The 27,415-nt window shown below is 44.3% G+C and overlaps 1 protein-coding gene across 20 annotated transcripts in view; it reads left to right on the forward strand.

Moving 5' to 3' along the window:
* The window catches only part of ZBTB20 (zinc finger and BTB domain containing 20), a 2,277,743-nt gene that overhangs the window by 1,415,443 nt on the left and 834,885 nt on the right, over positions 1–27,415 (forward strand). For 13 of the 20 annotated variants that reach the window (XM_078656729.1, XM_078656731.1, XM_078656732.1 and 10 more), the window contains one exon: positions 21,892–21,957. The gene's annotated coding sequence lies outside the window, so the exon portion shown is untranslated. The remainder of the gene's footprint in view (positions 1–21,891; positions 21,958–27,415) is intronic. The other 7 variants (XM_078656734.1, XM_078656735.1, XM_078656737.1 and 4 more) reach the window with 1 other exon arrangement.

A 27,415-nucleotide genomic window follows, 5' to 3' on the forward strand; every position in this document is an offset into this window, starting at 1 on the left:
ATCTATCCTCACACCCTCAGTTATGATGACTGCTCGGGCCACAAACAGCTATGCAGCAGTGTAGACGATGTTTTACTCTGCGGGGGCAATGCAGTCATGGGGCACCCCATAAACAGCACCACAGAACACACAGCAGTCTCAGGCGTGCAAAGAGCACATGCACACAGCGTCGCTGAGACACACTTGGAAACTTTTATGTTCTTGAGTTTCCACAACAGAGGACCAGCTCTCCTCGGGCCCTTGGAGATTAATTGCTTCACGACACAGCACACAGCAAAGTCCTCTCAAGCAGGGGGACACAGCACACAGCAAAGTCCCTTATCCTTTCCTCAGTCAAATCAGCAAACTGCAGGCCAGCCCCAGAACACACAGCAAGGGCAGTCCTTCTCTTCATCTGTTCTTCTTTGGCAGAGGTTCCTCTTGACCACAAAGTAGTTTCAATCCTTTTTCAATCTGGATTTCCGTCGTGAGTTTAGGGGTTTCAGCTCTCACACTTATACCCCGACCCTGTTCTGCCTCTTTGTCAACGGGGTAATCGCCCACCTGAATGGTACTGAAAATACCGATGCCCCAAAATTGAACGGCAGCAGGGTGCCTGCAATTATGTTTGCAGATGACACCCTGCTCCTGTCCAAAACCCCAATGGGGATTCAGCGGATTCTTGACTCTTTTGTGGCCTTTTGTACAGATAGGGGTCTAGAAATTAACGCCACAAAAACTAAATTTATGGTCTTGAATCCTAGTCAGAAATTGCGCCCGAACCCACTATTGGGAGCGTCAAGGTTAGAGAGAGTCTCCACCTTTGAATATCTAGGTGTAACCTTGAATCAGACCATGTCATGGGGGCCACATCAGACTAGAGCCAACCTTAAATTAGTGCAGACCACTGGGGGCATTGTGCGGTTGATGAAGAGTTCGACTTATCGGCCTCTGGGACCGCTAATACAGATTTATAAAGCACAGGCTAGGGGCGCCACTATGTATGGGGCGGAATTGTGGGGACACACACCAACTCGCAGTCTGTCGGCAACTGAGAACAATTTCATTAGACAGATAGTTGCCCTTCCGCCCAGCACCCCGCTCCTTCCTCTGAGGCTGGATCTGGGACTGAGACCAATAACTGATGAAATAGGTCTCAGACCCATAGTCTTCTGGCGAAGACTGTGGAGTAGTGAAGATCTATCTGCCTATAGGGCGGAATTGAGTGAGCTTCTAATTCATCCTAAAGCTTCACAAATCCCCTGGGTAAAATACATTCAACAATCATGCACAACACTGGGGCTTCCTGATCTCTGGTCCGACCCTGCAAACGCTTCATTAAACATCCCACGCAGAACTTTGGTCAAGGTCTACCACGACCAGAAATTATCATCTGCCATGGACGGTCAGCGGGAGGGATCATTAACATCTGTATTCATGTTGAGCAAGGACTCATATAGGCTGGAAAGGGTTTTGGACGCCATGTCCCCCATGTTGGCCAGGAAACTGTTTCTCCAATGGAGATATGGAACATTGCCCTTCCGATCTTTCACCAGTTCCTGGACAACCCCGTCCTCTTCTAAGCAGTGTCCGGCATGCTCCTATGTGGAGGAGAGTGATTTACATGTGGCCCTGTTTTGTCCATCCTATACGAAAGCTAGGAAGTACTGGCTCCTACCACTAATCAAGAACTTTGGTTGTAGGGAGTACCTGCCAATGTATAGAATCCTGAAAACCGATGTTTCGAGTTTAACAGTGTTTGCAATGGCAAAATTCCTCACCAATGTCTGGCATACCCGCACTCGCATTCTGAAATCTCAGGCCCTGAGTTAATCCCAAACTTTTTTAAATATGTAATTCTGGTAGTTTTAACTTACAGGAATGATTTTATAGTGTATAGCATGTGTTGTGGATTTTATTATGGTTGCACTTGTTTCACTGTTGTTGTATATCTTTTATGGCTATATGGCCGAAATAAAGATGAATAAATAAATAAATAAATAAATATACCCCTAAATGCCTTTGAAGTCTTTGTGTTCAGGGGACTCTGACCCCAGTCCAAACCAGATCTGGGTGTCTTTCTGCCAGTGGACACCCTCTTCCATTGATAGTGCAGGTCTGGTCCCCAGACGCTCAGAAGATCCTTTTGTGGCAGCAATACAGCCCTCTTCACATCGAGGGGGGCTACTCCTCCCCCCTCACATCAAATGCAGGCCAGCCTGTTGCTGTCTCACCTACCCCTCTCTGAGGCAGGACACTCTCCAGACCCTATCACATCCAAACCCAGATGGTCAATACACAAACAGGAAGAGGCACACAGGATAGTTTAAGACAAGAAACCAGCCATTTCTAAAAACGTGGTTTCTAAGCACACAATTTAAAAGCCATCTTCACAAAAAGATGTGTTATTAAATTCTGAGTTCAGGCACAACAAACTCCATCTCTCCATCTTATGCCTATGGGAAGATATACTGGAAACATGTGACACAGCATTCCCCATTCTGTCCTATGGCAACATGGCCTTGCAACAGTGAACAACTAATTTGGCAGTATTTCACTGTCGGACATGGTACACACCTCAGTACCTATCCTACCTTTCACATACACTGCACCCCGCCCAGGGGGGTACCTTGAGCCTATTATAGGGGTGTCTGGTGTGCATAAATAGGGAAGGTAAGGCCTGCCAAGTGGATGTACTTGCCAGGACAACAAGGCAGTAAACAAACTGTGGGCAGGCACTGCAGTGGCAGGCCTGAGATCTCTCAACTAGTAAGACAAACATACCAATTATGGACAACCAATTACCATAACACTTTATACAGAGAGCATATGCACTTTAGCACTGATCACCAGTAGTAAAGTGCCCAGAGTAAGAAAAACAACAAAAACAGGTCAGAAACAATACAGGAGGAAGGCAAAAAGTTCAGGGATGACCCTGCAAAAGGGCCAAGCCCAACATTCCAAGTTTGGAACGCCACCTGCAGTCGTTTCACGCCGAGGTGTTGTTCCAGAGGATTAGTACTTCTGTTTTGTCTGTGTTGAGTTTTAGGCAGTTGTCTTTCATCCAGTTGGTGAATCTTGTCATGCATCTGCAGAAGTTGTTCATGGTGCTGGAGGGGTATTCGGATAGCGTGGGAATGAGCTGCGTGTCGCCCATGTAGGATGTGGTGTTTAGTCCGTGAGGTTTGACCATCTTGGCCAGCGGGGTCACGTAGACGTTTAACAGTGTAGGGCTGAGGGACAAACCTTGAGGGAATGCCACAGATGATGTACTTGGGTTCTGATGTGAACGGAGGTAGACTGACTCTCTGTGTTCTTCTGGTGAGAAAGGAGGTGATTCACTTGAGGGCGTTTCCTCTGATTCCAATATTGTGGAATCTCTTGATGAGAGTGTGGTGGGATACGTTGTCTAACACGTCTGTGAGGTCAAGGAAGATCAGGGCAGCTTTATCTTCCCGGTCCAGGAGGGTTATGATGTCATTGGTTGCCATAATCAGGGCGATTTCAGTGCTGTGGTTGGCATGGAATCCGGAATGGGAGGTGTCCAGCAGACTGTTGATCTTCAGGTGTTCTGGGAGTTGGCAGTTGATGGCCTTTCCAAGGTCCTTGCATGGAAAGGGGAGCAGAGAGATGGGATGGAAGTTCTTGAGGTTGCTGGGTTTGGCGGACGGTTTCTTGAGAAGGGGCTTGATTTCTGCATGTTTCCATTCTTAGGTAGAAGATGGTCATGGAGATGGGTGCATTGAAGATGGTGGTGAGCTCATTGCTGATTATCTTACTCCCGAAGTTGAAGATGCGGTTGAGATAGGGGTCAGACCAGCTTGAAAAATAATGAAACCACTATTTTTAATAGTTATTCAAATTCAAATTTCATAGTGAAGTTAGATGTTTAATAAATATTAAGTAAAAGTAACTGTTAGAAAAATAGCATTTACCTACTTGTATTGTCAGAAGGCTAATTAACTTAAGCCTCTGCCAGCTAGCAGCTAGTGAATAGCCCAGAATAGGTGTGAAATGTTTTGTAGTAGAAAACAATAGGTTGGCATAAATTGACAGAGATGGCTCCTCTGGGCTCCACAGAATATGAAGGGTGTGGGCTGTATGTATCCCTTTGACACTACGGTCAAATCCTGCTTGAGTGTCCAGTTATCCTTGACAGATCTGCTAGGTTCACATATATAACTTTTGCCACTAGTCAAAGAGCCAGGTGTTTAGGCCCTTCTTGAAGTCCGTGAGTGAAGGGGAGGTTCGCAGATGGAGGTCATTCGGCAAGGTAGGAAAAAGAACGACCTCCACTGCGGCTCTGGTGGATGTGGGGAACGTGTACGAGGGCGAGGGAGGCAGAGCGGAAGTTCCCTGTGGGAAAATGGAAAATCAGACATTGGTTGATGTCGGCGGCTCGAATGTTGTGGAGGGCTTTGTAGGTGTGAGTCATCACTTTGAAATGGCATCTCTTTTGGACAGGGCGCCAGTGGAGGATTCTGAGGTGGGGGAGATGCTGGTTGATATGGAGAGGTTGAGGATAAGTCTGGCTGTGGTGCTCTGATTGGTCTGGAGATGTTTGAGGAGCTGTTAAGTGGTTCCGGTGTAGTGTGAGTTACTGTAGTTGAGCCGGCTGGAGATGAGGACTTGGGTGGCTATTTTCCTGGTGACGATGGTGATCCAACTGAATGAAGATCATACCGAGCCTGTGTAGGGTGTGGAAGCAGGAAGAGGACAAAGTGTTGACCTGTCGCTTCATGGTGAGTTAACTGTCTAGGATGATGCCACAGTTGTGGGCGTGGGCTGCAGGGATATGTGTCGGGCCGAGTGCACCGGGCCACCATGTGTCGTCCTATGGTGATACTGTGATGTTAAACACTGGCAGTCGTTGCCACTCTCCTTACTGGGTAAGGCAGCAGTGTTTAAGATGTTAGCACTTCCTTAGTTTCTTTGTGTGCTTTAGAACTCACCCTATAATATTCCAGATTCTTTCTTTGTTACCCTGGACACGTCTGTGCAACTATTGTTTGGGCCAGGAGGCCAACCCTGAGTGGCATTAAGAGTCACCCAAGGGGATATCCAAGAATGAGGGACGAATAGCCCTACTGAACATTTAGAAATATTACGAGGCATCACAGGTGAGCGTGCTTAATTATTTGGCATATGCAGACTGGGAGAATCTGCCGTTTCACAAAGATAGACTGGTAATGGTTGAGCAGAGTTACATGCATCCTCTATATTGAGGTAAGCCGAAACCCGACTCTTGCCCGGCAACGGAGACAGTGGTAAACATCTGGAGAAATTTGACTGAAGAGATGGGGTGGGGAAAAAGGTTGATGCCAAAGACAGTGCTGGTGGTGGTATCCAGACTGTGCCCTATGCTAGCCTTAGCGGGATAGTATTGGTATCTCAACACTTGCAGATGTATGGTACGCTAACAGGTTGGTTCCCTTCACCCACTTACAGACTGAATATCAGATGTCGAGGACACGATGGTTGAAATATGATCAGTTGAGAAATGCCCTTAAAAAATGAGTGTCGCCTGATGAGGAGACCCAAGAAGACTCCCCGTTGCAAATGAGACTGTTAGATGATCTGGTCAACAAAAAACTGATCTCTTTAATGTATGAGACCCTAATGAGAAACACACAGACACCCTTAACTAGACTGTTGGATGAGTGTACACAAGAATGTGGGGACCTGGACGAGGAAGACTGGCAGATAACATTGATATTTCCAGCAGATCTGGCCATTCCAGCAAACCTCCGCCTAAATCAACTCAAACTTGTACACAGAGTATATTATATGCACACACTACTTCATAGACTTGGCAAAGCTACAGATGTACATTGTCTTAGACGGTGTGGGCAAGAGGGCACCTTTTACCATACGCTCTGGTGTTAAAAGGCTTTGGGAGGCAATGGGAGTGCCCTTAGACCTCCAACCCAGGCTTGCGCTATTGGGAATATGGGACCGACTGATCATACCCGGTATCAGAAACGCTTGGTAAACCTGGGCTGCATGATAAAAAAACGAGATATTGCTCTAAAATGGGGCTCGGCGAGCCCCCATACGAGAATTGAGGGACAAGCAGAGATCACTGCAGACTCATAGAGAATGATATATACCGGGACTGAGGATGCCAAAAGACATTTTATAAAATTTGGGACGGTTGGGACATCTGGCTTATTTAGGCTGTGCATTCAGCGAGGGAAATCTGATATAGATTCCATCATAGACAATAGCTATGAGAGAACAAGTGAACTGCAACTGCCAGCGTTTCTGCTGCACACACGATGAGCGTTCTATGGTGAAATAACAATATCATGGTTGCTACAAATAGTGCATATTACCATGTAACGTGCTTGTATTGTATTGCAAAATATGTTAATAAAAAAATATTTTTTTAAAAATCATAGACAATAGCTGTATGTGATATGCGGAGAACAGGCTACAATCAGTGCTGATAATAAGAAAACGACCAAAGGAGGTAGTAAAAAAGAATAAATAGGGGATCTAGGAAAGATATCTAGGATCTGTAATGTTATTTATAAAAGAAAGTTTCCCCAAACCAACTTCTGTAGAATATCTCTACCTCATGTACTCGAGGCCTAACAATGGGGTGAAAACTTTCTATAATGTAAAGAGGAACATATGTAGGTGTAATACCAATGGAAATGTCCAGGCACAGTTAGTAGTGGCATCAGATTTGGGTATAAGGTGGAGGAGTAATGAATGGAGACGGCCAAGAGAAGAATAGGAAAAATCTCTGGCCAGAAGTCTTTCTCTTGGGCCTACCTAGAATCCATGGCTGTAGATTCAATAGTAACAGGCAGCAAGTCTGACAAAGTGACTCCACTCCTTTCTGTGCATAGCTGTCCGCTTGTTATCAGCTGGTCCTGAAGCAAGCTGTCACTACATATACAGCTTTTTGGTCTACAGGGCTGTCCTGAAAGGGTTTGAATGTGTTGGCTGTCTGCAATGAGCTGCGCTGGAAGGGATCCTGGATGTTTCTTCCTGTGCCCCTCAAACGCAAGGACCAGACCCACCAGTTCCCTGGGAAATTGTGCTTTCCTGAGACCAAGCTACCTGAACCCTTGATGAACAGGTACTGAAGAAGGTGGTGGTGAGGGCACTGTTCTTTGAAAAATGTCAGTCACTGTGAGTGTGCAAGGCCTAACAGCCCCATGCAACAAGAGTCATTAGAGGTTCAGCCAGTGGGTGTTTTTCTGCTTTTAGCCCTGCCCAAGTAAGTCATGTATAATAATTAAGTGTCTTTCTTTAGAGAACCACAGCATTTTATCCTCAATTGTCCTTTTCTCAAACTACAGTACAAATCTATCGCAGCTGTCCTTGATTGCTGTAGAGGGATACAGTACCTGTAAATTAGAAGGGAGAATGGGGGGAGGGCACAGTAATAGTACATTTCACCTACATTTCAGTAGAAATGCTAAGAGACAACACCGTCTTAAGTTGTATCATTGATAAAACCTACTAGAATATAGCATATTTTAAAATCCTTATGTAAATAAAAATATATAAAATGGATTTGTGGCAAATGTTGTATATTGCCTGGGCACTTTAAGTGCCCATTACTAGCAAAGCTCGAAATCTGTCCTCCAGGTGGGTCAGTACCACAGGGTTTATGTCAGCATTGGCTTAAAAAAATTGATTTATGGAAATAGACTTGTACTGTAAACTGTTTGAAACTGGTCTCAGTGCCTGTGTTCTTCACCAGTGCCCTCAGATGTAAGCAGGTGTCCCTAAAATGTCCTTTGCTGATCTTTGGTAGCTTGGCCAGAGTAACAAGGCAAGAAACAGATAAATGGGGGAGATGTTATGTGTAGTAGCACATCCCTAAAACAATACATTTCGTAAAGAACTAAAGTCTGCGGAAATTGAAATGCAATAAATCCCAATAAGACAGAAATGAAGAAAAATGATAAAAGATTGAACTTTTATGTTAAGAAGAAAAATAGCTTGCTTATAATCGATGCAGAAAACTAGTGCATTAAAGTCTATGGAAATGTAAAAAGATTTAAAAGAGTATTCCTAAGAGTTCACTGCGACTTATGCATCTCTCCAGCTCAACTTTTTAGCAATAGCAGTTGAAAGCAATGTGGGAGGTTGCCCTTGTGAAGGTTTTTACCTTTATGCTTAGAAAATCTTATAGAGTGAAAAATGCCAACTTAGAAGCTGTACCTGAGAAGGGCTCCAATGTTGTTGGGTTTGTATAGAGGGACACCTCGCTGAGAAACTATCATCTGTTTGAAAAAGGTCTATGCTGTACAAAGTCCGAAGTCAGGATGGCACTAGCAGACACCAAAAACTTGAAGAATCAACTTTCCCCCAGTAAAATAAATTTGTCTGGCAACTACTTTGGGTAAGCCAGACTGGCAACAAGGCAGGTCATTTAACTCCTTAGCTGCTGAGGCGTCCTTCTCCTCCCACCACAGGTGATCCTCCCACCACAGGTTCTGCACTCTTCTTTTGATGTTTGGGGCACATTGCAGTTAAGCCTTCATAACTTTTTTCTGCTAAAGGTATCCAAGTAAAATTTGCATCCTGTCTTTCCCCCGTATGTTGGGAATTTATAGATATCTAGGGGATGTGGATTCCATTGGAGAGAACTGAGAAAATAGTTAAAATATAGCAATCTTAAAAAAATAGGGGAAAAAATGCTGTTCAAGAAAGCGTGTTTTTTTCTAAAAATTGGAATTTACCAAAGGTTTACTGAGCTAAGACCACCATCTAGCTTCCCAGCTTTCGAATACAAACAGAGTTGCAACCACAGTTGATTTTTAATTTTTGTAAGTAGTAGTCCGTTCTTCTTTTTTTGTGGCTTTCCTTACTTGATGTTTGAAGTGGGAAAAGGTGGGAAATTCATAGGTGAATCTGGAAGACTATACATTTCTGATAAGTATAAAAAATTCTGAATTCAGCAAGGGTTCATTTGTGTAGATGCGCATGGTTTTCCCCCAAAATGTTATCTGAAAGTTGGAAAAATAGAAATAGATTACAACATTTTCATCTGTAATTTTTTTGCGCTGGTGCAGATTTACAACATTAATATACCATCAATCAATCAATCAATCAGGGAATTTGAAAGCACGCTACTCACCCGTGAGGGTCTCAAAGCGCTTGCATAATCTGTCAGACCCTTCTTGTAACAGAGATATATATAGTTTTGCTGTGTGTCCAAAAACACACACTACCCAGAGCGAACAACTGAGCATCAGTTTATTATATTTTTATTGTATACAGACATTGCATCAATTCACGTGGTAAAATATAATGAACGTAAAATGGGTATGAAGGAAAGTGTGTATTTTTGAATGGTGCCATAGATACTGAGTTCAGGAATAGTAGTTATTTGTACAACTTTGAAATTTAGGTTACTCATACTATCATGTGATTCAGAGAGCACTTTACAAAATATGTTCTTTCTTAAATTAAAAAATGGAGAGAAATTTGATAGAGAATAACCGATATTCAACTATTCTGAATTCATACACTTCTCCTGAGAGAATTGGTACCCCACTTTTGAGAGTGAGCAGATCTCCTGTAACACAATAGGCCTCAAAACGCAATGTGAAGACAACCAGTTGTTAGGTCGAGCATTTGAGACCTCTTGTATATACTTTAGTATATAGTTATATTTGTATGTACTTTGTGGGCTATGGAGATCAGCCCTATGACTTGTCTGCTTCCGCTTAGGGACTTTTGTTCTGTTCTACTGCCTCTATTTAACTGTCTTAATAGAAAACGACCAGCAGAGGTCAGGAAAATACCAGAATTGCTTTCTGCTTAGGGACTTTCTTTTTTAAAACAGATTCTGGCAACTGCCTCTATTTAACTTTCTTGATAGAAAACCACCGTCAGAGGTCAGTAAAATACCAGAATCACTTTAGCATTCTCTAGATTCCAGTCCATAGAAAGCACCCGTAGACAATAATATTTTTTTTAAATCTTGTATTTTCAGTGATATGACCACCGAAGGCTCTGATTTTATATTAAAAACAGAGCTTTGGTCTATACCATATACCGCTGAAAGGCAATATTTATCTCCATGTGTTGCCATACCTGGCGTGTCACGCAGTTTGGTGCTTATTTTCCCTCCATGTTAAGGAACAGTAGCTGTTTCAGCAGCCAGGCTAATGTGCTGCATAGCTAAATAGATATAAGGCTACAAAGGCGAGACTGATTGCTTTGCAAATGCTTGTTTCCATAGAAATAGATCCATTTTGGTGATGTGCCTAGCTCCGGTACTGGGGCCCGGGCCTCTGCTCCCCCGCCCCCAACCCTCTTCTTTCTTCTAACTTTTCCTTGGTGTCTAGTGGTCTTTCTAGGCATTCTCTTGTAAAGCCTGGGAGTAAATGTTGCTACCTTTTTCATAATAACAGGTTATACATACACTAAATTTCGCCATTCAAAAGAACTTAGATAAAGAGATACACACGGTGCACACAGGGTTCAGCGGTTTCGCCAATTGTGGAAGTCATGTTTATCGCTCAGGTCTTCTGGTTTCTGGGACCAAGACTTTCCCTAGACTATTATTGCAACTTCCCTGCAAATGGTTGGATAGAAGGCATTTATTGCCCATGTTAAACCTATGGCCTGGCTATAGACACCTTGGCACATATCAGATGACAGTTTCTTTAATATACTTAAAAAAAGAGTAAATATTTGTTGTTCAGTTTGCACCGTTCTGCATCTGCTGTTGGCCTACTTCTATTTTATGTCAGGGCAAGCTGTTTTTATTACCTTATTATATGTATCATTAATTTAAACAGTTTGCCTTCTGAAGTCAAGGCAAATAGTGAGCTATTGAAGCTTGAAATAGTATAGTTTGCATAGCCATCCCTTGAACAAGGTCTAAAACATGCTTTCTTGAGTGCTCGGAACAAGCGCAGAAATCGAATGGGTAGCACAAAGAGTCATACTAGCTAGAGAGTCTCCCTGTCATGCAGAAGGATCATCTCCCTCTAGTCAGTCACAAACAATATTCTTCATCCTTTCATCTGGCCGACTCTTGGGCAAGCATTTCAGAGTAGGACAAAGACGTTCCTTGAATACGCTGGCTGGCATTGATCCCAGCCACAGGAGATGGAGAGTTACAATGCCAAGAGAAGAAAGGACGTGCCCGACTGCCAGGAAGGGGTGTGAGAGAACAGGTGTCTGGGTCAAAGAAGCAAGTCAGCAGCTAGAAAATATTACGGCTCAGAAGCTTAGTTTTCATCACTATTGCATTTTAGGAATATGTGTCTGCTCCTTTTTTATCGGAGACTGGCACTTCTTGTAGCCTACATTTATGCTGCAGTCATAAAGTTCTCTGTTATCCATTGATTTGTAAGTGATACCGTCTGTAAATGATTCCGCGCCTGTCAAACTCGCATGTATTATTGTGGTATTTCTATAGGGCAAACCTAGCCAAAAGGTAGCTGAGCAACATATATGGTCAAAGGTCTTCATAAAGTAAATGAGTGGTAGGAAAGGTAACTAGTTTGTCGACTGCTAATGCATTGTGATGTAGATATTGTTCCAAAGCCTGGGTGCATGGATGGAAAGGCCTGCTGCCTTTTAAAAACATTTTCCACACGTTTTAGTCTGCATTTTGATGGTGTCCTGGCTGTGGGTCTGCTGAGAACCACCAGCGATGGCGAGCTTGTCTGAAAGATAAGCGGGCTGCTGGTCGTGATGGCCTAGTAAATGATGCAGCTGGTTTTGAAGATAGTGCAGGCTGGCAAGGGAAGCCAATGGAGTACTATGAGTATAGGAGTATAACCTAGCACAACATTCACGTGCTTGGTTGTATTTTATGTCTTGGTCCATGTAATCCTACATAAAGTTGATTGGGTGTCCTATGTGAAAAATGGTTTTCTGCCTAGCATCTTGGTCCACTTTTGTTCTGAGGTCATTTGTATGTGTGGGAGCCAAATCCCAGTAATCATTGAATCCCTAATATTTGATTACTCCAATATTCACCAAAAATAATCTGACTCTGATGTCCCCAATTGATACAGCAGCTAGAGACTACACTCCATATCAAGAAAAACACACTTAAGCACAGTTTAACTGAATAAAAAACTAAAGCATAAGTCAAAATGCGGAACAGAGAAAAATGCATACGGAAGTACAGATACATGCAAGTATTATAAAACTATATAATCCCTAGTTAAGCATAATCTAGTCACACATTCTAAGTGTCAAACTCAAAAAGAGCACTGACAGCAAAAGTCACATTCAAGAAAAATAGTGAAAGAATTTCAGGAAAGTCAGAAACTCAGAGGTTGTTTAGACAAATCACACAGGCTATTAATAGCGTCTACAAATTCAGCATGATATTGTGAGAAATTGGGTTGTTGGCTGACTAGGATGTGAGCCCTTGTCAAGCAGAAACCACAATCCTTGTCAGGGGGAAGCCTAAGTCTACCCTAAAATAACCTGTGCTCAGCCTGTTGGTAGCTTGGCACAGAGAATTCAGGCTTAACTTAAAGGCATAGCGTAAAGTATTTGTTCAAAACTTCAAACAGTAACAAAGTGAAAAACATCATACAAAAAGGATCTCACACCAACTTACGAAAATATAACTATTTTTAATAAATAAAACAAGACCAAAATGGGAAACATCCAATCAGTAGAACCAAAGATATGCAATTTTAAAGATTTCAGAGAAAATAGCTCCAAAAAGCACAAAGCGGCAACTGTGAATTTCTGGGCACACCTGACCAGGACAAAGTTACAAGTTTAGTCTGATCGAGATTGAGCGCAGGGATTCAGTTAGGCTAAATCAACAAAGTACCATAAATCCTTGTTTGTGGAGCTTTGGAACAAACTGTGTTGAAGATGCGTTGTGCAGCCAAGGCGAGGTGATGGTTCGGTTCCAGTGTGCAGCAAGGCTGCGATTCGAGGCCCTGCATCATGGTCGAGGATGCATCACACAGTTGGGGCAATGCATCAGTTTTGTGGAGCTGTGGGGTTGTGATGCAGAATCCGTCTACGTCATCAAGACTGGCTTCAACAAGGGATGCCAGGGCCTGCATGGAGGATGTGTTGGTGCAGCAGCGGTTCCAAAGAGGTTACGGGCTGCCAAGGCGATTCAAGACTTTGCAAAGGGCCCAATCCACACAGCAATGGCGATGCTTCGCTCTTGCTTGGGGTTGTGTTGCGCAGCACAGGAAATGCATCAGTTGAGCTGAATCTACAGAGGCTGGTAGGACACCTTAAGGCCCACTGTCAAGGGTCTTTACTGGTGTGACATTACTTGGCAGTGTAAATGCACAGATGGCAGAGTCCAGGTGCTGCAGTCAACATTGTTGGAGCCTTCTGTCCCTGAGGCTCAGGTCAGGAGGCCAGCCAACTAGCCCTTGGAATCACTCTGATGTTGCCTGATGTTCCCGAGTTCAACAGATGCTGGTCCACTCCTTCTCACCCAGGCAGGTCAACACTGCAGGTCAGCAGTCCTTCATAGCAGCAGTGTGGCAGTCCTTTCAGGATAAACTGCTTTCTTGCTGTGCTGACCTGCTGCCCTCTGGTCTGATTGAGAAGGACTGGACTTTGAAGCCGTAACTCTGCATCGCATTGGAGCTGATGCATCAACGCTGTTGCGCCCCCAGGACCAGCACATGGTTACCAAATGCGTGAATCAATCACAACATATCGCCCTCTGCTCTCTGGAGCACCTCATTCAACGGAACCTTTGACAGAGCCTGAACCAAGGTACTTTTGATCAACAGGCCCAGCCTGGTCCCTGCAGCTGTCCCGTCCTCCATCGCGGTCAGCCTGAACTTATGTTGGCGCTTAGTGATTTTTGGCACTATTTTCACTTATTCTTTTAAAAATCAATATCTCATGTTCTACTTATTGGATTACTTTCATTTCGGTCTTCTTTTATTTAATAAATATGAACAGGTAAGTGCCACCCATGCACAATGTCAGTTCTTTTGTATCTATGCTTTTCTTCATACCTTCAAGAGATTTGTTCATGCCATTTTTTTCTTAATTCTTCCAGTGTGCAAGGGTATATGTCAACCCCTAAGATTTCAGAGTTTAAAACTTGTACTGAACATTACAAAGAGATGCTTGTGGCTGAGCCCCACAAGCTTTGCCTCTGGTATCTAGGTTTGGTGTGTAACTCCAAGTCCTGCGATGGCTATATCCAGATGAAGCCAAAAGCGATCTACCTACTCTTGATCTCCAGAGAAGATACAAGAGCATCACTGTGTCTCTAGTTCTTGCTCCTGTTAAGCTGAGAAGCTGATTCCTACCTTGGTCCTGATGCACCTCGAATTTCCATGTCGATTGGTGCCTTCACAGCATATCAAAGCATTTGGGGAGGCCACAGTGTGCCTCATCAGCACATATCCAGCTTCTTCTGGTGCGCTTTTAGGCCCCAGTTGGGTTAGCGCTAGTGGATCGATCTGTCCTTGACGCCATCTGTGCCTTTCGAACTCGTCTCGCTTTCTTCACTGGTGTCTCTGTTGACTTCAGTTCTGGTGCTAAAATCTGTGCTGGTACCTTAGATGCTTGCACTGACACCATCAGCACCAATACCACCAGTGATGAATGAGGATCCACAATGCTTCTGGGTGTCCGACACTGTGCCAAATTCATCGCAACTGAGGTCATGCTCTGATCACGATACGAAACACCCAATATTCAGCCCCTCACTTGGCGTTGAAGGTGTTACTGCCTTAATATAATAAGGGGTATTCCCTCTGTAACCCAAAGAGCATCTGGGAAAAATATATATCAACACGAAAAAAAAGTGACGCTATGGGACCAATTAATTTTAATAATTGTTCAGGACAGGTTTATGAATTACCCATCCAACCTAAGAACTTCATCTAGATTAAATCTTTACAATTTATTTTGTCACTTACCACCCATTACCTCAACAATTCAATTATATCCAATGGATATGTATTTCTCTTTTTGAGTTTTGTTTTATTTATTCCAAAGAATTTTTTGGTTATATATTCATTTACTTCACATACTTACTCTTTTTTTGTGCTATACATATAAAATTATACTATTTACATATCAAACAAACAATTTACAAAAGCATCTACAAAGCAAATAAAAATGAAAATTTAAACATTCACATATAGTTTCACAATAGCCCCTCTTATTCGTATGGATGCTCTATATCATATTATCTAGAGAGCATTCCTCAAAAATACAGGTACACCTTATTACTGCAGTATTAAAGAAATCAGTAATTTTGATCCTTCTACTTTGTACTGCTGATTATTATTTGTCACCAAATCTAAATTCAAAGGGTGTCCGTTCCAACGGTTGTCGACGCGTTTCAGCCCCTTAATTTCTGGGCCTCATCAGGACTAGGGCTTAAGCATTAACACACCATGTGTGCTGCACCGATTCGATTGTAAAATTCTCGAATATATGTCAGTAGTAGCGACTAAACACCTATATTAGGTAGTAGCCCTTCAACTGTGCTTCTTTATATTGAAAAAGGCGACTCCGGTTAACTTCTGAGCGTATGACGTCATCATCTCCATCTTTATCGCCTCAGTTACAGTGACTAATCTCCATCATGTGCAGACTAGACAAGACCTATATGAATTCCTTAACGGTGCTGTCATGCGCGGCCGTGCTCACGCCTAAGCAACACTCACAACTTCCGCGTTGAAGCCGGTGGAAGGTGTTACTGCCAACCTTCAAAGATAGGCTGGTGCATATTCTAATGGACAACACTACCCCCATGTGGGACTGCAACTACAGGGTGGGATGGGGTCCTGTACCAAGAGGCTCAGTCCCTCTGGATCTGGACACATTTCCACAGTATCTCCCTGGTCATGAATCGACTGTTGGGATCTTTGAATGCCCGAGTGGGCAAACTCAGCTGGCTATGCCTAGTGGATTGCAAATAGCAGCTACACCCAGATGTGGCATAGGGTGTCCAGCAACAGAAAGAACCCTGGCTTGATATCTTTTCCACTGCAAAGAATGTGCAATGTCCATACTTTAGACACTGGGCAAACTGGTGTTAAGAACCGGAGCTGCGTTCCTGTTGAGGGTAGACATGCCTTTTCATACTTTACAAGCTAACACTCTTTTGACATTCTTTGCTCCATCTCATGCCCTGAGAGAGAGAGAGAGTGTCCATCACTTGTAATCCAAATGAGCAGTGCGCTTTTACAACTGTTGTACCAAGAACGATTGAGTGGACGATCAGCTCTTTGTCTGATTGTCTGGAGTAAAGAAAGACAAAGGGTGCAGAAGCAGACCATATTACGATGGATAGTTCTCAGTAGTAAAATTTACAACACATTTGCTGAGAAGAAGCCTCCAGAAGGTCTTGGGGCTCATATCACCAACGCAATGGCTGCTACCACAGTGACATGCGAAGTGCCTGCCCTGGATTTCTGTTATTCTGCTACCTGAGCATAAGTGCACACATTCACAAAGTAATATTGCCTCAAAAGTCAGGTCAGGATAGGCATTTTACCTGTATGGTCCGGCAGGACTTTTTGAGATAGAAATTTACACAGCCCCACCACTTTGGGAAGTACTCCTTTCTTATCTATTCACAAGGTGAGGAGTATGCAGTTTAGAAGTAACCATCAAAATAACAATTCACTTACCTTCGTCAACACTGTTTCTGGTTAATACTCTAACTCCAGAATCCTCACTGCCCTTCCCACCTCCTCGTTAAGTGGAATGGTGTTCCTTTCCACCTAAAAAGGTCCCCATTAAGGAATCTGAAAACGTTTCCTTCCAATTTGCTGATAGGCTATGCATGAGGGTGCAAAAGCAAGCTTGTGAAAGAAACTGATGCAGCGCACATGGTTGACGCTTTTATGTGGCTGTGCTCATCACTTTTGGAGCTGAACAAAGTTTGCACCGCGTCCCACGACCCCACCCACCAGTGTGCAGGAGCACTTCATTTTGAGTTTTCGGTTCCAGTTTGGTGCCTGTGCGATATTCCGATGGTGGGGAATCTTCAGTTAGTTTGGCTATCCACCGGATGGAGCATTATCAGAGGTAAGTAACTGTTTTTTTCGAGGGGCGCTTCCACAAACCCATATGGTAGGAGGAAGAAGAAGTCTTCGTGGACACTTTGTGGCAAACCATCAGCATGCATTTAATTGGAAATCCTTGTCCCACCAGCATGGTGTGTTCCATGACTACCGGTTATGGAGACTATGACTAAATACTAGACTATCTGCACTGCTGGAATTGAATTTAGTGAGTTGGTTTTCTGAGGACGCTGCATGAGACTGCTTTGCATCAAATGGACAACATAGTACCTTATCTTAGGCCTCAGAACATAGGAAGGAGGAACACAGCAAATTAACAGTTTTAGCAGAAATATGTTCTGAGATTAAACTGGGCAGCAAGGCAAACCTGTTGAAAGTCATAACTTCAGGCGATCATAGTCTTCTTACATGGGCTAAGTTATATATTCTATTGATTGACAAAGCAGAAGCTAGTTTTGGGAGAGGAGGAGCTAGCATGGTGCTAATTTTCCATCTTTTTTACATGTGTGTTCTGTTACTGACATGGTAAATCAATGAGGAAATGTCTTGCTTCACTATATAAGCAGAAGAAGATAAAAAGTCCAGAGGGAAGATTATTAACCCGTTTACCGCGGGTGTAATTTCGGCGCAGTGCGGGCGTTCTAAGGAGTGGGCGGGGGCGCGTCGGCCGTTGGCCGTTCGCTGCACGAGCCAGGTAGTGCTTGCGACGGCCGACGGGAGCACGGAAGGGGTTAAGGGCCATATGTATCAAACTCCACTTTTGCGATTGTCAATTAGCGATATTTCGCGAATCGCAAGTTGAGAATTGCAAAACAGCATGTAAAAAATAATCGCAAAAAAATAGCGACTCCGTAAAAATCGCTATTTTCATTGCGACATTTCAAATAGCGATTCCTTATTCCAAAAAATCGCAATTTTGCGAAAACCACAAATTTGAGAATCAGAAACTCTGGTGCAGCTTGATGACATCACAACCAGGAAGTGTGACTACCTATGCTGCACCTGAGTTTCTGAAGCACAGTGAGAGAGTAGTGCTACAAACAATGGCAGACACAGGAGACATGGCCAGCCAGGACAAACAGCAGCAGGGGAAAACACGGAGAAAAAGAAAACAAAAGTTTTCTGAAACTGAGCTGGAGGTCCTGATCCAGGAAATGGTCATAAGCCACGAGCACCTCTTCGGAAAGAAGTCCCTGCGGGTGCCTGAGATACGCCAGAGGAGAATTTGGGCTGATATCCAGAGCAAAGTAAACGCAGTTGGCGTCACCCACCGAAGCGTGGAAGATCTAAGGAAGCGCTGGTACGATATGCGCCAGCGCTCCAAGGAGAAGGTCGCTGCCAGGTTGGAGCAGGCCAAGAAGACTGGTGCTGGGACCTCTACTGCCACTGGCTCCACACCACTGGAGGAACTGGTTGAGGGGACCCTGCTTCCAGAGAGTGTAATGGGCATGGCAGACCTGGACAGCTCTGACCCCCCGGTACAAAGACAAGGTAAGAAGCATGCCATCACACCCCTGTTACCCATCTACTACTCCTACACACCCAGAAGCGGCCCAGGGGCAGAACAAAACTAAAAGTCCAGTGCAGGTACAGAAGCACACACAGCAATGCATTATAGGAGATGTAGTCACATGAACATTACAGTGGTGCATTTACTCCCAGCCAGTCCCTAACAGTATGTGCGCATCAGGAAAGGCAAAATACAGACAGGCAGGACCCATGTAACTCCAAACAGTGACATTTTATGTATGACAAGTGCAAGTCTGGACAGAAAATTAATGTGTGCATTTACATCCACAGCACCATCAGAAACACAGGGAACAGTCAGTGGAGGAGAGGATGATTCCCCTAAACCAGAGGCAACAGGGCAAGAGGAGGAAACGGAGAAGTAGGGCAGCCCAGTAATCCCTCCAAAACACTGCAGGCAGAATGTAGTGCCACCACTGCCCCATTGGAGGATAAAGGCCAGGACACCGATGGCGATGTTCAACCAGTCCCGGTACAGCCAGAGCCACAACAGCGTGCTCGAGCATGTGCTGATCCGATCCCGCCAGTTCTATCCAGGCGCAGGGCACGTGCATCCACCAGTGCAGCAGTCCCAGGAGTCGACATAGTCTTCGGCGGCCTGGAGGGGCACCTGTTGGAAGTACAGCGCCTGCAGGCAAAAAACATCAAACCATTACAGAGACAAGTCAGGGTTGGCTTTATGGGCATGACGGGTGCCCTGGAGGGTCTCTGTGCGGAACTAAAGGCGGATCGTGCTGCTAGGCGCAGGGAGATGCAGCGCCTAGATCTCTACACCCGGGCGGTTAACTGCCTGTCCTCAGCAACAAATGTGCTGTCAAGGTGCTGCATCTGAATGCAGCGTGAGGTGGCACACAAGAGCCAGGACTTGGCAAGGGCCCTGGTACAGGTCACATCTGCTGTGGATGAGCTTCGGGCAGCTCGCACTACTGGCCCAGGAGTCCTCACTCCTACAGATGAGGACGCCCAATCTGGCAAAAGCGGCATCACACCCCGCCCCCCTCGCCCCCCCTTGGATAGGCCCCATAGTGGGCATCACTGTAGGGCTTCTGGGACAGGTGAGTAGGGCACTGTGCACCCCCAGCCAGGGGCTACGACCAGACAGCGCCGCATTTGAGGTGTACAAACTTGGACAAGGAGATGGGTGCATCAACCCAGTTTACATGGACACTTGCTCCTGATTGTTCATTCGCACTGTGATCCTAACACCTGCTGGGCATTGAACAATACATTGTGTGGTACACAGGCTGTGTGCCGTCATTTATCCTGAAGTTAAGGAAATAAAACACAGTCTCATAACTGATATATAGTATTGTGTCATATTTTCCTACCTAGAAATAGTTCTGTGTAATCTCATCTCGCCTCTGGCGGCAAGCAGCTGCACCAATTACACTGGCTGGCATGTGTCCTTGCGCTGGCCCCTCCTCATCTGATGAATCTGATTCACTGAGCTCCACTGGTGTGCCTTTCCTGGTGGCGATTTGTGCAGCATGGCACATGCTACGACTATCTTGCAACAGGTCTGGGGGCTGTATGTAGTGCCCCTCCACTCCTATGTAGGCATCTGAATCTACTCTTGAGTATCCCGAAGGTCCGCTCAATGGTTGCTATGCAGGCACTGTTGTACCTCCGCTCCCCAGCGTTGGCAAGATTCAGGTAGGGAGTCAGTATGAAATCACGGACCGCATACGCACTGTCACTTGTGGGGTGGGAGGAATATGGTTAAACACTGTCCTGACAATGCTGTCCTATGCTAGTGTGTCCTTTGTACAAATGGATTTACCTAGTAGGTATCCCTCACCAAACTCCCCACTTGTGAGTCGATGGTGTATCCCACTGTGACTGAAGATGAAAGCGTTGTGCGTGCTGCCTGGGTATTTTGCAACAATGTCGGTGATGATGTGCTTGGCATCACACACCACCTGTATGTTCTGGGAATGGTAGGATTTGCGATTCCTGAACTCATACTCGTTCAGGGAGGGGGTCTAGTGCCTGTGGTGTGCTGGGGAAGTGGATGAGGTGATGCAGCCTCTGTACCGTGGCATCAAGTAACGCGTGGAAAAAGCTCAAACAATGCACTCTGTGAGACCCCTCCTGCTGAGGCTATCATCCCCTGGCAGCTACCTGATGCCAAGGGGTGCAGTGAGCACAGGTCCTGGATGTGGGTGGGGATGGTGTGTGTCCTGCGTGTGGGGTGTTCAAGTATAGGTTTGAGCTCCTCAATTAATTCAAGGATGCTCTCTTCATCCAGCCTGTAGTTTGTATGGATCTCCTCCTCAGTCCGCTGGAACAGGGTTATGCGCGCTCGAAAGTTCCTTTCCTGGCATCTCCTCCTCTGTGCAGCAGCTCTGAGTCGCAAGCCTCCTGGCTATCACATATAACCCAGCCATTGTGGAAAAAATCTGTTGCATTGTGGGCCTCCTTAAATAGTTTGCACCTGGTTACCACCTGCTCAGACTTGGTGGTAATTGCGTTTCTCAAAATTGTGAATTTCGTGAAATCGCAAATTGCGATATTTTCATGCATTCCCTTTTGCGAATTCGCAAATTGTGTGCTCAAGAATTTTGTGGGACTACTAGATTATTTTCTGCGGGTAACTGAATTACAGTGCCAAACTAAATGTGAAAAATTAGTGTGATGATAAAATTAGGGAGTTATTGAGTGGAGACAACCATGTTTTATTAGATTCCCTCAAAACTCCCAATATTAAAATGTGAAAAAAAGCTATCAGATTTGACATAATATCTGATATTCAGTTGACCCTACTGAATATCAGATATTATGTCAAATCTGATAGCTTTTCACATTCACATTTAGTTTGGCACTGTAATTCAGTTACCCGCAAAAATAATCTAGTAGTCCCACAAACTTCTTCGGAAGTTGATCTATCAACATTACACTGATAGACATACTGCACCTTTTCCTGGGTAAGGAGAGCCCAAATGATGCAGGGCGGAATCAGGCGGGAACTGATGGGCACTTTTTTCCTAAAATAGGAATTTGAGTGCGGTATGACACATAGTCACATCACATAATATTTTCATTTTGATGTCTCAATAGTAGATTCGTAGTTTTTCTTCAGACCCCCGGACACCCTGATTTGTTATATAGTGTCAGTAGGGCATGTGTCCGTTGGGTCGTTAAAATAGCCCTAGGGCCCCACTTTAACGTTTTTTCTCTGTCCACAGTACGATATAGCCATTTGAAGGGCTGCATATGTCCCAAAACGTATGTTGGTGTGTATTTCAAGCTTACAACAAAATTAATTAATGTTTTTCTTTAACCACTGTATTTGCACATTCTTTAAATAAGATTGCAGTTGATCTTGATATGGTACATAGGTATGCTGATAACTCATTTATAGACAATGACATTGAATTAAATGTGTCCTCTTTATTCTCAGGAAGAGAAAAGGCACGGGTATCTTCCTGCATCTTTCTCACAGAACTACCACAGCTACCAGGTACAGGTAGGCAGCAGATACATTAAGTCTTTTCCTGGAGAACCATGTGCTTTTGCCAATTTTTCTGTTAACTATAATAGAGGAGCAGAGCTTTTCCAGATCTCTGTTGCTCCCTTGTTCATGTATGGCTGCAAAGGAATCGCACTAGTTCAGATGCAGGAGAAATCAAAAAGGAAATCACATTCCCATCATATGAGGAGAAGTAATCTAGCTTGCCAACATACCTTCTGATGCGGGATGGGAAAAGTAGGCTTTTTTAGCTGTAAATGGAACTGAGAAATCGAGACAGATCAAGTCAGAGACTCTTGAGAGACAAATCAGTTCTGCAGGAGCTGTAATGAGGGCAGGAAGTTGGCTGCTTGTTTCTAGGTGTTTTGCCGCCCTAGGCGAGAATTGAAAAATGCCGCCCCCTCCCTTTTACTACCATCACTCTCTCCCCCCGTCATCCAGGCTAGAATAATTAATGCATTAGATATTAAAACCCAGCGCCAACATCCATATCCCTCTGGCGGCATGCTACCCCTTGAAACTAAAGAGGTAGTTTGTAGGGTTAATACATCCCGTAGATGGAAATTGTGGTGATTGTAGGTTCTACAAAGAAAATGTAACAACATAGTCCTATATTCTTTATAGAATGATTCCCTTGTCCAATAAGCAGGAAGTGGCGCTGAAAGAAAGAGCATTCTTTAGATATAAAATGCTCAACAAAAACAGGAACATAACTCATATAAGTTCGTACTCATAAACAGTGGCGTTACGCAAGTCCCTGCTACCCCTAAGGCGAAAGGGGGATCCCAACCTTTTAAGGGCCCCCATTAAGCCCAAGGCCAATGAATAGCTGTGGGATATGGGAGACTCATGGGCCCTTTTTCACTTTCTGCAGGAGGCCCATTATTATTTGATACGCCATTGCTCATTAAGGACACACAGGTCTTGCAGGTTTGCTACAGCTTTTTATGATTTTCTTTATGACGTTTTTTGTTGTTGAATTTTTTTTTAATGTATCTCAATGTTTTTGCCATCGCAATATAGTGAGTGAAAGACAGAGAAAATTGAATGGTCCCAAGTTATTCAGACACCTTTAAATCAGAACATTCTTCTGTTTTTCAACATAGCCTGGTAGAATACATCACAGCGCCGAGATAATTTGCAGTTGTCACGCCTCTGACGTACCTGATGGTAATTTTGTTAAAACAAATATTGGCCTCCCTCTCAGGGGCAAGTCTCCGGAACTTTCAGCTGAGTGACCTACTCGAAGCAACACATGACAATTAGTGATCTATGAACAACGCCAGTCTGCCTAAACCTAATGCCACTCTCATGGACTATCTTTAATAAAATGAAGTTTGGAGCGTGAGGCTAGTTTCACCCACCAATTGATCGTTTGGAGTCTTTGAGGCTCATGTGAAGTGCAAATTATTTATAACCCACAGAAGAAAAAGGCATGGTCATTAGAAACTAAATAAATAGATTTCTCTGGGAAGTGAGGGCAGAGAAGTTTACCCTTCAGTTCTGGCTCTGTTGTCCGCCCATCTTTGGGGCTGTGAGGACGAGCTGGGGGACTCACAGGCCTCAGTCTTTTACAACATTACATTCGAAATATTTTACATGTTCGCAGGCCGGCGCGTTCAGAACATAGCTTCACTCACTGACTGCGGTGACTCACCTGTGCTCAGGTGAAAGTCACGTCCACAAGTCCATCCGCTGCTCTATGTGGGATGCAGAACAGACCCCGGATGTGCTGTTTGCAGACTTGTGCTGACCTCAGCCGTCCCCCGCGTGCCGAGAAAGAGAGGGTGGTAGCGTCACCGTCACTGGCTGCTGAAGCGCCGCTCGGGATTGACCAGAAATGATGCCCAAGGCCGTCATTGTCATTGGTAGCGCTATACCGCGCTACAAGATTGACGGCCCTGGGGACCCACACATACACTGGTAGTTTATACTTCTGGCCACTCCACACACCACTAGCTAGGGTGCGCGCAGCATGTACAAGCAGGTGTGCTTGCACTTAACTCACAGGTGCTGCTGCCTGCTCTTTTTTGCCGCCCGCCCCCTTTTGCCGCCCTAGGCGGCCGCCTAGACTTGCCTAATGGCAGAAACGGCCCTGACCATGATGAGACAATAACGGGGACCACAGCTGGCAAAGTCCAGAAGGCGACATCTGCACTCTCCAACTGTGCAGGGGTGCATGAATAGCTCTGGTGTGTAGCGAAAGGTAAAACCCTGGGAACCTACGTAGGATTAAAGCCACTTCAGGTTAGAGAGAATGCCTACCTGGGAAGAAAGAGACAGAAAATCCCTGCTCTGTGTTCTTAAAGAGCTGGTGGGCCAGCTGAGAGTGAGACATTATGAGGAATGGCAACTGATATGTGCGCAAAATACGGAATGCATGAGTTGGTAACATTGTTAGTATTCCCTTCAGTCTAGAGCCAAGTAGTCCCTTGAGTCTAAAGCAAGCAGAAGCTACAGAGGAGACTCTTAACTGAACTGTATTTCTTATTTGCCATTAACATGTTTGTGGAGTCAGAAGGTTTAAAAATATATTCTTGTCTTTCCTACATAATTCTCTCCATCTCTCAAACTCTTAATGTTCTTTCCATAACCATCTCACTTTCTCCCTCTATCTCCTCTTCACTCACTTTCTTTGAACATCCACTCACCAAAATCTAGAATTCCACTCTCTGTAACTCTTCGTGACATCCCAGCATTGACTCCTTCGCTTCTCAGCGGCCTTCTGTTTGTTTTTGAGGGGCTAGGATGGTAAACATTGTTTACCACGCGTGTGAGACAACGCATGCCATTACAACGTGGTTGTTACAACGACTGCGTTGTTACATCGCATACCATTACAACGCAAGTCAGAACAGGGACTTGCGTTAGGGGGCAGACGGTGTTGGATTTAAAATCTAACACCTTCCCTACTGTTGCACAGACTTGAGTTGGAATAGTAAATCAACATCCAGCACCCCCCTACAGCAAGTCGTTGTGCCGACTTGCGTTGTTATGGCATGCGTTGTAAACGCATGGGGACTAACATGCCATATTCGCTAGGACAGTGTTACATTTTCTCCAGTGGTGCGCACCAACTGTACTTATTTTTCATTATCAGAGACTGGTCCAGAGCAAGAGAGAGAAAGGCAGAAAATGGAGAATGGAGGAAGACGATGATAGGAAAATAGTGATGAAGGGAAGAAAAAATGGATAAAAAAGAACATGCTGCAGTGAGAGAGACGGGAAGCTTAGGGAGGTGGAAGAAAAATGCATAAGGTGTAATCAAGACCAGACAGAGAAAACCTTGACATTCGGCAATGCCAGCGGCAAAACTCTAAGACTGGGCTACGTGATGGGCAGCTGGTGCAAACTACAGTGACAGAGGCCTAGGCACTACTTCTTCCCGCTGTTAAAGCATGAGCATTGGCAAAAGTGGCAGAGGTACCAAAAGGCATTAGTACACCTTGTTGCTCCCAATTGAAAGAAAAGCTCCGCCTTTCCCTATGATGCTTAGCTTTTCCTCTCGCTCTCTTCTCAACATTCTCCTCATCTCCCCTGTCTTTCCCTTCTTTGTTTTTAAAGATGGCTTTCTTGTGTACATTTTATTCCAAGCCAGTCATCGTGGGAGTAAGTGTATGTGTGACCGTGGAAGGAACAGCATGCTACGGTCATGCATTTAATTTGCAGGAGCTTCCCACAGCAACATGCAGTAACAATGTTTTAACTTATATAATGGTTTATTCTTGTTTGACTCTCCATGTAAGAGCAGATTCAGCATCATCCTTAATAAAAAAAAATATATGTTGTTTGAGATGTTCCTGCTTTGTCAGCAGAGCTGTCTTCCTTTAGTACAAGATACTTCGGGTTAGTGTGCCCCGAGCCCTGGAAAAATGCGCTCGTCCTACTGTCTAAGAGTTTGTTTACCATCCTGCCAAGTACTGCATAGAGCCCACGCTGCCGAAATGATCATTTTCTGTGCATTCATAAGCATTCTGTCGACTCCGAAGCATTCTCGAGGTCAGGAATCTTCAATGGGAGGGTTTGCAGTCCCCATGAATGGCATTATCTCAGGAAGAATGTTCTTACTCTTTGAATAGATTACATTCCACTCAGCCCTGTAAACAAGAGCTCGCACCCATTGACTCCCATTCAAGATCGGCTGCTTGAGTATAAAAGGCAAACCGACTTGAATGCCTCAAATCTTTCTGTTTCGAAATAAGATCGTTTTCTTTGACTGAGAGGCCCTCTATGTAGCAGGTGAAATCATTCTATGGAAAGTGAATCCTCAGGGATTCATACATAGAGAGAGGTTACTCTGCCCCTCTTTGACACTCTAGTGAAAGACATCTTGTCAACTACCTGGGGATGTAATACAGTCTCACCCATTGTACTTTTGTGTTTGCTGATAGACGTGAAATTCTACAGGAAGAGAATCTAGAGGATAAGCAAATATTTGATCGATTTTTATTTAGTTATTTTATTATTAATGCTTGCTACACCACATGAATTCTTTGTACGTGCCTCCATTCAGTTAACACCTAAAGCACAGTAGTGACAGGAAAAGAATTGAGGAGTTAAACTCTAGTTTTTTTGCTGCAACAGATAGGTTTTACCCCAGCTGAAAATCCAGGTATAAGGGGCTTAGGGCCAGATGTAGGTATCCAAATACCGGTCGATAACGGCTGAAAATACCGATTTTCGGCCGTTACCGACCGGTATTTGGATACTGAGATGTAGGGCATTAAAAAACACAGATTCGGTAATTTTAGCGAATCGGTAATTTTACCAAATCGGTAAATTTACGGATTCGGTAAAATTACAGATTCGGTAAAATTACCGAATCTGTGTTTTGAGATGTAGGTAGCACTGGAAACAGTGCTACAGGGCTTTAAGAATTCGTTATTTACCACCAACTATTAGTTGGTGGTAAATAACGAATTCCTATGTAAATGCAAATATACATATACAATATACTAAGGGCATGTATGTGTGCCACATGGCACACAAGCACTAATCAGGGGTGCAACAGGGTGTCAAAGTGACACCCTTGAATTTGTCGGTATTTACCGAATCGGTAATTACCGATTCGGTAATTGACAGGAATCAATGGCAAATACCGAATCGGTAAATACTGATTCGGTAATTACCGAATCTTACCGATTCGGTAAAAAATACCGAATTATTACCTACATCTAATTTACCGATTCTAAAATACCCAATCGGTAAAATTCGGTATTTTAGAATCGGTAAAAAAGATTTACCTACATCTAGCCCTTAGTTCTGACTTCCAAACGCAAAGTTCCAAGTTTCAAGGTCATACCGAGAAATACCATTGCACTTTCCATTTAAGACTCCTGCATATAAGCAACAAAAAGTCATATTTATGTTAACGCAGCATGCAAGGAGTACCCCAGACACCCTGCCTGTACTACAACACCATTAATAGCACTCTCTGTTCAGAAAAGCCACAGGG

Source organism: Lissotriton helveticus, chromosome 8 (assembly GCF_964261635.1).
Source record: "Lissotriton helveticus chromosome 8, aLisHel1.1, whole genome shotgun sequence".
Classification (NCBI taxonomy): Eukaryota; Metazoa; Chordata; class Amphibia; order Caudata; family Salamandridae; genus Lissotriton; species Lissotriton helveticus.